At 38.9% G+C, this 13,480-nt stretch overlaps 1 long non-coding RNA gene and 1 other non-coding gene across 2 annotated transcripts; one reads left to right on the top strand and one right to left on the bottom strand.

Annotated features, from left to right (window-relative positions):
* The first annotated feature begins 790 nt into the window (after positions 1–790).
* LOC148911047 (uncharacterized) lies at positions 791–9,387 on the top strand. The gene is made up of 3 exons (XR_016119812.1): positions 791–875; positions 8,337–8,470; positions 9,143–9,387. It is a non-coding gene; the product is annotated as an uncharacterized LOC148911047 (long non-coding RNA).
* A 2,401-nt stretch (positions 9,388–11,788) lies between these two features.
* On the bottom strand, positions 11,789–11,860 carry Trnas-aga (transfer RNA serine (anticodon AGA)). Its single transcript has one exon. It is a non-coding gene; the product is annotated as a tRNA-Ser (tRNA).
* Between the last annotated feature and the right edge of the window lie 1,620 nt (positions 11,861–13,480).

The following is a 13,480-nucleotide window of genomic DNA, read 5'->3' as shown; positions in this document are numbered from 1 at the left end:
AGTCACAATAAGTAACTAAAGTGGGATGATATTTTACAGCTGCTGGTGTCAGTCCTTGGTATTGTTCCAATTCGACCTCTCTTGTCTCGCGGGGAGTATTTTATTCGAGCAAAGCGAGACAAATTAATTATCAATCTCAGTGAGTTGCGTAATGGACATTTTTTACTTCCTCCAGGGGAAGGTTGAGGTCTTAAGTTTTCTTCAGACGAATTAAATTTACGCTTGTAACCCTACAGTTACCCCGAGTTATATTCAAAGCTGTTACCCTAGAACAAAGTGATTGATAATTTCACTGATTTTTGACCGAATTAGTGTCATCCAATCCATCCATCAACCTACTTCCCCCACCTCCACCCCCCTTCTCAAAAACCGGCTGTAATTGGTTACGTTCTAATTTAGTATAAATGCTTACTAAGAACTATTTAGCAATTATTCAGCAAAGACAATGTGAATAGTTAAAGTTTTTTGAACTGTGACTTTGTTCAAATTAATTTCAGCCTCGAATATTAATAAGATTCAGGATTTAAAAACTTCCATTAATTCCGATTTTTTTTCCAGGTCCACGTTCCTCGTCCTAAAACTAATTGGTTTATTGGCCCAGTAGGATTCAATACTGATTTTACAAATTATTATAATCATTCAATCCGTAATCTTATTTATATATTATAAATTTTTTTGCTGAGTTAGGTGAGCTAGGGAAACCCCCTCTATAGGGTATTTCATGGGGATTACCCCAATATATATATATCTATATATATCTATGATTGTTTAACTCTATCAGATGATAGAAAATACCAGAACAAGAGCTTACATTTAGACTCCACAATTTTCCGACTGCTTGTAGCAACTCAGGAGCGAGATGCTTGCAAATACAGGTTTGTACAAACATATTGAGCTTTTTTAGTTAATCTTCATTTACAAGGTGCATTGATCGATTCATATTAGCTTTTATTAAAATGTTGCGGCTTAGGTCACTTGTTTTAGCAGGCCCAAATTGGTTGCTGGTGAGGTTGATCGTAACATGTTTCCCCATCAACAGCTTTTATTATTTACCACTCTTTTCATTGCTACGCGCTGATCGAGACAACAGTCACGACAGAGAAATTGGGCAATACACTTCCTTCAATCTAATAAATTGGTCGTCACCTTTATATTCTCTGATCGGCTGCAGTGTGTTGCCCTTATTCCCTGTTGCGACGGTTGTCTCGATCAGCGCATAGGAGTGAAAAGAATGGTAATTTATTTAGTTTAAAAAGTCAAATTGTTAGTCGGTATGATCTGTATGTAACGTTAGTTGGAACAATTAAGTCCTCAGAATCAAAACTAGCTAGTCTGTAGTTTCAATTTTTTTTTTTTTGGGACCATGTCACAAAATGTTTAGCCTGTATATCGAAATACTTGTTTAAGGTGGTTGGGTACAATTTATAGCCGACCGCATCAGGCTTGTTTATTCGCTTCGTTTATAATGTTGCTTTTATGTAATTACCATGAACTTTCATCAAATATTAGACAATAATTGAAGTTTATAATAGTTAATTATTTTTTTGAAATAGCGTTAAATAAATAAAAGTCATAAGGAATATATAAAGTAAGGAAAAAACGAATTCTGTGTGTTTCCCTCGTTTTTTTCAAATTGCTTCATTTACACAAACTATGATATATGAGAAACTATGAAAATAAAACGAGGGAAACACACAGAATGTGTTTTTTTAGAAGAGCTGACTTAGCAAATTAACTTTCTACATTGACTTATTTCTTTTTGGTTCAAAAAAACAAAAAAACAAATAAAGGTCACGTCTGTAACGCTCGGTTACAAAGCGTTACAGACATTACGTCATTCTACAGCTCTCAAAAAGCAAAACTTAATGGAATGGATATCAGGGAAGACCAAATTGAAGTTCTACAGGCTGTTCCTGCTGAAGATCGTACAAAGAACACTAGAGAAATCGACTTGAAGGTCGACCCTTTACCTATCGAACGAGCTTTGGGTGTAGTGTGGTGTGTGGAAGATGATACCTTCCAATTCCGCATTGAACTAAAAGATAGGCCATTTACGCGTCGCGGTGTGTTGTCAACTGTGTGTTCGATCTACGATCCAATTGGCTACGTAGCCCCGGTTATCCTAGAAGGAAAGAAGATTCTTCAACAGATGTGCAGGGATAGGCTAGACTGGGATAGTCCTATTCCAGAATCGCTGCGACCATCGTGGGAAAAGTGGCGTACCGAGATAACAGATCTAGAAAGCTTGAAGGTACCAAGATGCTTCAAGCCAGACGGCTTTGACGAGATAAAGTCAGTAGAAGTCCATCACTTCAGTGATGCTAGCGTAGAGGGATATGGACAGTGCTCATACCTTCGAACTGTTAATCAAGAGAACCATGCTCATTGTTCTTTCATAGTGGGTAAAGCGAGAGTCACGCCGTTAAAGCAAAACACTATTCCGAGACTAGAGTTGGCAGCAGCAACAACATCTGCCAGGATGGGTGAATTCCTGCGTGCTGAGTTGTCTTACCCAAAGCTAGATGAATACTACTGGACTGACAGCAGAGTCGTCCTTGGTTACGTGAAAAATGAAGCACGAAGATTCCATGTTTATGTGGCAAATCGAGTTCAGCAGATTAGAGAGAAGACTGACCCCAACGCTTGGATGTACGTGGAAACGAGTCAGAACCCCGCAGATGACGCCTCACGTGGTTTGACAGCTCGTCAGCTGCTGAACGGTTCACGCTGGTTGACAGGGCCTAAGTTCCTGTGGGAAGACGGTCCCTTTAAAGTTAAGCAAACAGAAGATCACCCGATAAGTGAATCGGATCCCGAGGTAAAGCAAGGAAAGGTTCTCTTAACCAAGACACAAGACCCACCAAGCCACCTGGAACTGAACAGACTGAGTCACATTTCATCATGGTTTAAAGCAAAGAAGGTTGTCGCCTTGTGTCTCCAGCTGTTGGCCAAGATCCAAAGCCGAAGGATAAAGAATGATAATGAGGCCAAAGAAGATGTCTCAAAAGCACTACGAACAACATCGATAACCCCGTTACTTCTTAAAGAAGCGGAGAAAGTGATCATCAGAAGTGTTCAACGTGAATACTTCCCAGAAGAACTCGGAGCCTTGAGTAACCTGAGTAGATGCAGTGGTGAAACAGAGAGGAGTCTTATAAAGAGGAAAAAGACAGTCCTGCGGAAGGCAAGTTCCATTTATAAGTTAAACCCCTACATCGACCAAGATGGGCTGATCCGGGTTGGAGGTCGTATTGCCTGTGCTGACGTTACTGAAGAAGTGCGCCATCCCATTCTCCTTCCCAGAAAGTGTTATGTGACAACTATACTCATCCGTTACTATCACGAGAAGGTCAACCACATGGGTCGTAATACCACCCATAACGAACTGCGCCAAAGAGGTTATTGGATCGTCGGTGGATCATCAGCTGTAGCGAATATTATTTCTCAGTGCGTGACCTGTCGCAGGCAGCGTCGACCACTTGAACAACAACAAATGGCAAGCCTTCCCAAAGACAGAGTTGAACAGGCTCTGCCCTTCAGTTACTGCGCAGTGGACTATTTCGGTCCTTTTGTTGTCAAAGAGAGAAGGAGCGAGGTAAAACGATATGGAGTGCTGTTCACGTGCCTAGCATCAAGAGGAGTGCATCTCGAGACTGCGAACAGTTTGGACACGTCTTCATTCATCAACGCCCTTAGACGATTTCTGGCCCGTCGCGGCCCCGTGAGACAGATAAGATGTGATCAAGGAACCAATTTTGTTGGGGCCCGAAATGAGCTCAAGGCAGCACTCGCGGAAATGAACCAAGAGAGAGTAGCAGAGTACCTACTTGGACAAGACTGTGAATGGATTTGCTTTCGAATGAACACCCCACATTCCAGCCACATGGGCGGATCCTGGGAACGCCTAATTGGAACCGTGCGAAGAGCCTTGGAACCCGTTCTCAGAAACCATTCCCAACAGCTGGACGATGAGTCTCTAAGAACTGTCATGACAGAAGTGGAAAACATCGTGAACTCAAGACCCTTGACAGCTCATAATCTGTGTGACTCAGATGCACCAGAGCCCTTGACACCTGGTCACCTTCTGACTATGAAACCTAAGTTACTGATGCCTCCTCCAGGAGAGTTCCAGAAAGCAGATGTTTACAGCAAACAACGCTGGAGGAGAGTACAGTATCTTATCAACGAGTTCTGGTTAAGATGGCGAAGAGAATTCCTGCACACCCTTCAAGAGCGTGAGAAGTGGGTCAATCCAAAACGAGACCTCAGTGTGGGAGATATTGTGATTGTGAAGGACGGAGACTTGGCACGAAACAAGTGGCCTCTTGCGAAAGTGGTACAGACCCAAGTCTCAGAGGATGGTCATGTGAGAAAGGTTAAACTCCTTATAGCTGACGGAGCTCTCAACAACAAAGGCAAACGCCTACACCCCCTTCCTATCTGGACAGACCAATTCACAAGTTGGTTCTTCTTCTTCCTGCCGAAAGCTGCCAAGAAGACTAAACAGGAGATTACCGGGAATTCCCAGCCGAGGAGCCTTGGTTTACTTTTCAGACATTGAACTTTGTTAACATGGAACATTACGTTGAACTTTAGATTTCTCATGTTGTGATTATTAGCGAGCGCATTATTTACATATTTTAGTAACTGTTAGCCACAGTTAGGGGAGCCATGTTGCCACAGGCGGGTCCCCTGTGTCAAGTGCGACGCCGCGCGGTATGTCCAGCGGTCGCGCGTATAAGCATACGTTGGGACTACGTTGTTCGCCCAGATAGAACGATTACTGTCTTGTTATCTAACCGTAAGGAGTAGTTTTTTTGGTTTAAATTGATGTAAATGCGATCTATAAGCTATTAAAACGGTTTGAATTAGAACAAGAGTAACTTTGAATCGAAACTCCATCCCCAAGTGGCGATGGCAGCCACACTTTAAGTAAGACCAAGGTGTTAACATCACTGATATGATGAGGTAATTCTTGTAGCATGTTTGCAATATGATTCATGCAGCAGTGCAGTGGCTCAAAAAACAATACCTCGTAATCCTGAAGGTTAAGATCTTCCAGTGTCAACCTGTTATTACCATAAAGGAGTGCAGGGACTCTTGCTGTTCCTCCAAGTATTTCTGTTAACTGCTGTTGTAATTCTTTCTTTAGGCCTGTAGTGTCTTCATTTCTGGCCTTGAGCTCTTCTCTCAACTGCTCTACCTTTAGGTCTTGAAAAGGATGCAATCCTCCTGATCTTCCATGAGGGCCATCCAGAACAAGCTTCTGCTTTTCTTTCAGATTTCTGTAGCTCCTATTAGCCATATATTCAAAGTCATCTCCATTTCTCTGATCTCCATCACAACCTGCACACCCCCTGTGTCCTCCTTTCTGTGTGCCATCTTCAAATTCCACACTTGGATTATCTCCATTCATAAATCTCATTTTATCTTGGATTTCAATACCAAGGGATGGAATAAAAGCTAATGGTTGAGCAAGACTTCTAAGACACTCTCTCCTTGTCGGGACAAAGAGAATTTGTTCTGCTTCAGCAGCTCCACATACTCCCATCATGTATAGTTGTGGCTCCTCTATCTACAACACATTGGACATATATTTTTCTCTTGTTGATAACCAAATATTCTTCATTGGTTAGATGGATGGCTGGATCATACATTTCTCTAACCATGAAGAGTAAGAGACCACTACTTGCAATACTTGAATGAACATGCCAAGTAAGCCAGTGTCTAGATCTTTCGAAGGTTTTGATTTTCAATCTTGCATCTTCTAATGCTATACAGTCTTGATCTAGTTCATCTAGTTCATCTAACCTATTCAAAGCCTCTTCTCTTGTCATCTCTTCATACTCTTCTTCTGCTCTTACTCTAATGAAATTTTTATTTCTTTCAAGGCTTTTCTTTCTAATTTCAGATAAGGGGTACTTTCTTGCAGATAACTTGCATGATCGCTTCTCAATTTTCCCTTCTGGGGTGATAATGAACTTTGTGCTGTCAGTTTCTAGAACAGGAACTCCTAAGTTGAATTGTCCTGAAGAAATTTTATCTAAAATTGACTGCTTAACTTTCTGATTGCTCCTGGGTAAAGGGATACTAATTTCTCCACCAATTTGTTTTCGCTTTGCTCTTCTAATTCTTGGACCTGTAAAATGTGTTTCAAAACTGTTACAAAAATTTATAATTCTAATATTAATTATAAAACTTCCCAAAAAGGATTAGCTTAATTTAATTTTTATTATTATTTTCATCTGATACTGTACACCTGTTATATATATTTAGATATTGTTATTTAATTTCTTACATAATCCTGGACCCTTTCCCTAAACTCCTTTTTACAATCTTATATCTAGCATGATTTTGAAATTATAAAATTTTACAGTGTTATATATTGCCGAGGTACAAAATTTCAACCTAATTGTGTAGCTAGTTTAAGAAATTATCTATACCCCACACACATAGAGGAATTTGAAATTTCCGAGGGGTTGGGAGTAGGGGCTCTGAGAGAAAGAACAAAATTATGGAGTTTGTATGGGAGTTGGAATTTCTAGAGGTAGAGGGGTGGGGGTCTTAAGAAAATTATCTGGAAGGGGGGAGGGGGGGGGGGGGATGGAATTATATTATTTATATTGATTGTGTAAATTATAATCATGTGATATTTTTGTATCAGGCTATTTCCTTTTAAAAAAACCAGAATAATAATCAGAATAATTCAGCCCTTCAATTTTTGTGTTTCAACATTCAGTTACCTATACCTTGTGATCGGCTTTTAAATGGTGCAATATCTACTCCTTCATTCTTAAGATATTCTTTTAGCAGCTGGCCAGCATTTGGTGGTGGGGAATCGCTTTCAGCTTTGTGTACATTGTAGATTTTTGCTTTTTCAGACCAGCTGATTGGCTGTTTGGGCCAATTTTTAAGTAAGAGTTAGTTACCGAGAACGGAGGTAATAAGCCATATACATCCCGAGGGCCGCAGGCCCGAGGGATGTATATGGCTTATTGCCGACGTTCGAGGTAACTAACTATTTTAGTTATCAATTAAGAAGGTTTTCTATAATATTCTGATGTTAGACTTTTAAGATAATGAAAATAAAAAGAATTTTAAAAAACATTCGTGGTTCAGTTGGAAGTTTAGAATGTATACAAAAGGGGTAAACATTTTCCGCTTTGTTTTTATATTTCCCTTGTTGTCTATAGAGCATGAACAATGTGAGTTGATTATAAAGGGATTTATTAATGCCCTCTAGTCCCTACAGAGGTAATGTGGCACATAGTTTTAATGTTCTGGAAATCTATGATGCTAATTAAACAAAAGTGCAGATGATAATAGAAAACCATAGATTTTAGGGTTTCGTAATCACATGTGGCTGTATGGCAATGGAGTTGGAGAGTAGTGACGAAGAGGCAGTTTTTATAACGCCGAATACCTTTTCTCAGCATTCAAGCCCAATTTTCAATTTGCAGTTGCATGATTTTTTGTTTGATAATGCAAATTGTTTGGAAGTAGAAGCCAACATCGGAGAGAAAAATAATGAGTTAGAGATACAAGAACCGAAGCGGGACATTGCCGTTGTTTCCGATGCTGATCTACATCGCAGGAAAACAAGAAGAAATGCAGTGAAAAGGATGAGCAAAACCCAGTTTGTAAGAATTATTATTTTAAAAACTGTGTTGTAAACTTTAACACATAAACTATGAACACTAGCAACGATTTGATAATGTAATGTTTAGAAAACATATCTCTATAGTTTTTTTGAATGTAAACATTAATTAGATTAGTTCTGTAGAATAGTATTATTCCCCAGATACTTTACTCGTCAGGCAGCAGAGAAGAGCGGGGCTGATATGAATTAATCTGATTGGCTCATTATAAATTCAAGGTCAATATATAGTTATAAACCGGGTTTATAACTATATATTGACCTTCGATTCATAATGAGCCAATCAGATTAATTCATATCAGCCCCGCTCTTCCCTGCTGCATTTCGATTCCCTCCCCGGGCTTTAAGTTTGTCCATTGTTTATGAGGGTTGTAATAAAAATAAAGCCTTATGAATAACAAAGAAAACCGTGTCAATTGATAACTAATGTCAGTTAAGAGCTCTTCCAAGTTACCAGTGATTGCTTTAGGACAATGTGATCTAATTTTTGGTAATTTTGCCCAGCGTTCTTTTGCTTCCTCCATTGTTTCAAACCCTAGCTGCATGCGCTGTTTGTTTCTCGAACCAAAAGAAGTGCGCTGCGAGAGGTGAAGATCAGCATCATTTTCTTTCCAAAAGTTTTCAATGTTACTTTTGAACTTTCTCTTTTCATCCCTGTCTCTTTTCTTCTTTTCTGCAGAGCTCAATTTTTTCTGTAGACCAGCCTCAGGAACTTGAAGAAGTACTTCTTGAAATGTTTTTCCAAGCTGCTGCCTACACACTCCATCGAATTCTGAAAATACAGCACTTCCAATCTCTCTTATTTCTTTTTGGGTAGGTTTTGGCAGAGATGACTTGAGAGCCTCCTTTGCTGAACGATTTAAATCTGTAAAGGACAATCTCCTTTTAGCAATGCAGCCTTTAACATACTTCTTTTGGCACTTTGGCTTTGAATGGTAAAGGGCATATTGGATTGGATGTACTGTTTGGCAGCATTTGCAGTCAGCTATGGTATGGCAATTCTTTCGTCCTTCAGATGTGCTGTACCATTTTTGGGAAGAAAATGTTGAAAGAAACTGTGCTTTGGATTGTGGCGGGGTCCATTGAGCCATTTTTTGATCAATAGTCTTGTAGTGTTTCAGAAACATGGCTAATTAAATTCATAAACGAAAAAATGTAATATAAAGAATTAATTTATTGCATTGTTTTATTGACTGGAAGTTCTGAATTGCTTTTTCATGGCTAAAAAGCTTTTCATTGGAAGAATTTTACATTTAAATTCAGACAAGTCAACCTAGCTTAATAGTTATTCCCATTATGTGTGTGTGTGTGTAAATAATATTTAATAATTGTCCTACCTTTATCAAGATGCAAACGAGGATAATTCTTAAATTCCTCACATATTAGCCGGTATCTTTCATCAGTTATTCGAATTTTAAACTTAAGATTGCTTTCCCCCTTTTCTTGTTTGATATATTCAAGAGTTTTTGACTTTGTTTTCCACAGAAACGCTTTTGAAAAACCACAATCAACGCCCATGGTTGATGCATTACATAAACAAAGATGGTTTTTGCAAAAATCTAGACAATTGAAATTGCCGCCAAACCATACAAAATTCGCGCATGCTTATTGTATAATATATCGCTGTACTTAAGAAATATTTAGATAGAACAAATACGGTTTATCTGTGTTAAAAAATGTAAGCCATAGAAATGTAAAAGCAATCAATAAAACAAATAAGCAAAAGTTAATGCATATTTATTGTGATAATTCTTCGTGTGGTTGAGTTTATTTTCCACTGAATAAACTGTGGGAGTCTTGGTTGTCCAACAAAGAAAAGATACTCTTCAAAATTCGACGAAAACTTCAGTATAATCCAAATTATTTTTCTTGGCAACTCAATATCCTTTTGTCCGCCATCTTGGATTTCTCAGTACTAGAGCCTTTCACTATACCAGTGCATGAAGTACCTTCCTAGAGCCCAGGCTTTTTAGGATTTCAAGATGACAAAATGGCGGACATTATGCTATTGTTATTAGGACTGGCAGGATTTTGCAAAGTAGGTGATGAATATTATTTAAGAAAAAGAATAGATAATCAAAAGGTAATGAACTGATAAAGTTTTCAAATTTTACGTTGAGAATGAATGTATTTTACATACAGAACTCCACCGAAATTGCACCTAACGGAGAGAAGCCAGAATAACGAGGCAATAACATTCAACCAATGGATAAAGGACAACCATTCCCAACGTGAAAGGGCAGATATATTTATTTGGTCTTAAGAAATATAAAAATTAGATTGTTTTATGAAAAACTCGGCACCTACTTTTGAAAATTCAATGAAATGTTACAATGGTCATGTGACACGTCACGTGACATAGATATGACATGTAATTGGATTTTTAAATCAGGAATACCAAGAATAAACATCAGCCGGAGTTTTAGCTCATTCGGGGGAAAACGTGGGAAGATATGATTTTTTTCCTATTAAGCCCTTTTTCTGGCTCAACCCAGGCCTTAACATGCTTGAGTACACTAGATTCTACACTAGATTCTATTATCTAAACTGGAATCTACACTAGAATCTAAACTAGATTCTACACTAGAATCTATTATCTAAACTGGAATCTACACTAGAATCTACACTAGAATCTACACTAGAATCTACACTAGAATCTACACTAGAATCTACACTAGAATCTACACTAAATCTACTTATCTACATTAGAATCTTATATCTACACTAGAATCTTATGAAGACCATAATTTCTGCGCTTGCCAAACTGGATTCGCATAAATAGCGCTCCCTAAAGGAATTCGCCTCATTTTTCGAAAGACGCACGATGACACGGTCCTGTCCTATTTGCGAAAAGCAGCAAAAGAATTCATACACTCATTTAAGTCGAACTCATAAGTTGGACAATTCGCAATGAAAGTATTGGATCGGTGAAGAACAAATGCGAAAAAGCAGTCATCGGTACACTCCGTACCCATTGCCTCAAAATGTTAAAGATCACACGAAATGTGACAGGTTTCAGTTACTCCATCCCTTCACAGCCATTGTGGCAGGAATGACCGGTTCCGGAAAAACGGTTTGGGTTCAGAATTTGCTCGAAAATGCAACACAAGTGATCAGTCCTCCGCCACAGCGCATCGTATGGAGTTATGCTCAGTGGCAATCTGCTTACGACCACATGATGAAAACCATTCCCGGGATCGAGTTTGTAAAAGGCATACTGCACGACCTGGATGAAGATTATTATTTTAACCCTAAGATCAATAATTTGATTGTGATTGACGACCAAATGACAGAGACGTCTAATGATAAGAGAATCATGAACTTATTCACCAAAGGATCTCATCATCGAAACCTGAGTGTCATTTTTCTTATGCAGAATCTTTACTTTCAGGGAAAAATTATGCGCACCTTGAGTCTAAATGCTGCATACCTCGTTCTTTTTAAAAACCAAAGAGATAAACTACAAATGATGACTTTGGGAAAGCAGATGTATCCAGGCAAGACAGAACAGTTCATTCAAAAGTACGAGGCCGCTGTACAACGCCCTTATGGATATCTTTTTGTGGATCTGAAGCCAAACACACCAGAAGAATGCAGACTTAGAACTAATATTCTCCCCAGTGATCAGACTACTTTCCAGCCGAATCCTACAACAACATTATCACAGTATGGTGGAGAGTATGATGCCACTATGACATCCATGGCTAACTATTTCGAACGTCAAAGTTATTTACAACTACCCATACTCAAAACAATACAGAATTTAAAGGAATAGATGGATAACATTCTTATGGAACCCAATGTTCCCGCGGAACTGAAGATCAAAGAATACACTAGACTCTACAATCGATACCTCAATCTACAACAGCAACTTCCAAGCGCTGTAGTATACAGACCAAAGCAGGAAACCATGCTACCGCCCTTGACTAGTCAGAGTCTTTAAATGCCATCCCCTAGTTTTACGACTCCAGAAAACGTTCCCTCAACAAGTCTCGCCAGCGACAGTGGCTATGTAACGCCCAAACCTAAGACCCCTTCCTTTCTATAGCGGTTAACGTCGAAGGTTCTTTCGAACCTAGTCGAGCGAAATCCTCAACTTTGACATAGAGAGAATAAGAGAAAAATTTCAAATGCCCTTGGCAGGATTCGAACCCACGTCTTCGGTATTCTAGGCCGATGTGTTAACCACTACACTACAAGGACCAACCACGCAGGTAACGCAGCCAGAATATGAAATGTAGGGTATTCGTGAGGATCCCAGAGCGATATTTTTTCTCTATAGATAAGTTGAACACCGTAAATATGTACGCAAAGAATAGACATAGTATAGTAGTAATAAATTGTGCGTTCGGTGTGTATATAATGAAGTAGAGAGAATAAGAGAAAAAGAGAAAAAGAGAAATATATCAAATGCCCTTGGCAGGATTCGAACCCACGTCTTCGCTATTCTAGTCCGATGTTTTAACCACTACACTACAAGGACCAACCACGCTGGTAACGCAGCCAGAATATGAAATGTAGGGTATTCGTGAGGATCCCAGAGCGATATTTTTTCTCTATAGATAAGTTGAACACCGTAAATATGTACGCAAAGAATAGACATAGACATAGACATAGACATATTTTTCTCTTATTCTCTCTACTTCATTATATACACATCGAACGCACAATTTATTACTACTATACTATGTCTATTCACATAAATGTAGGCTATAAGAATATTTATATTGTCATGCTGAATGAATTTGCAGTATCGCTTATCGTATAAATTCTGACTTTTGAAACCCTGTTCTCCTTACTGATCTTCGCTCGTTCGTGCAGAAAATACTGCTCGAGTAGATGAATCATGAAGAGTAAACCAAAACAAGCTATTGCTCATGAAGTTCATTGAAAATTCTTAGAAATAATCGCTTCGAAACCATCGGTATCTTTTTGCCTTGAAATCCTTGATTACGAAATTGATAAATTAATATTTCTAGTTCGGCTGTCTTGGATTACAGCAGTCAACAAAATAGAGCATGCGTAGACATAAACCTCTTCCACATGGTCTGCTAGCTCCGCCCTCTCACAATCACTTGACAACATATTGACATCTTGGGTAAGTTCCTGGAGACCCCTGGGTACTATTGCGCAACTTTCCCATTTTGTCGTGGAGAAGACAGAAAAAAAAAAAACCAAGACATTTTATGACTGTGATATCACAGGTATCCCAGTAAAAATTCAAAATCCCGGCGCTCTATAAATTGGATTGGTAAACAAAAGACTTGTCCACACTTGCCTAACAATAAACTCATGACGTCAATTGCTCGTCATGGCAACCTCAAACAACCTACTCGTTATTTTATTGATGAATAATTAATGTGACTCGTCCTGCTCGTCAATGGCCCACGATTTTATGGTAATAAACAATACAAATAATTAAATCCAACGCATATAGTACACATAATGCGTGACTTATTAGAACATAATTAGATCCTCTGCAAATATACTCGAATCCACCACAAAATTAGTGAATCTACCGCGAAAATCCGGCCCGTGGGGTGCGGCCTATACTACTGTCCACTAAAAATGATCAGTCCCTGGATTTGTTGGGATTTCAAATTATACTTCGATGAATTTCAAAACGTTTTGAAAAATAGAAGCATACTGTATTTGAAAAAATAGTCAACCGTTTGAAGTTAAACCGCCCTTTGGCTTATTCCGGTTGATAAAAGTGCCCCCCCCCCCCCCCCCCCAATTCAACAATATCCTTTTCAGTCAGTATAGTGACACCATGGAAATCGTCTTGTTGCTGGGATACCTGTGGTATATCAGCTATAAAAT

This window comes from Actinia tenebrosa, unplaced genomic scaffold (assembly GCF_029948245.1).
Source record: "Actinia tenebrosa isolate PJP-AT-01 unplaced genomic scaffold, QUT_ActTen_1.0 PGA_scaffold15__27_contigs__length_11533743, whole genome shotgun sequence".
Classification (NCBI taxonomy): domain Eukaryota; kingdom Metazoa; phylum Cnidaria; class Anthozoa; order Actiniaria; family Actiniidae; genus Actinia; species Actinia tenebrosa.
The sequence above is the reverse complement of the archived record's forward strand: the minus strand, read 5'-3'. Positions and strand labels throughout refer to the sequence as shown.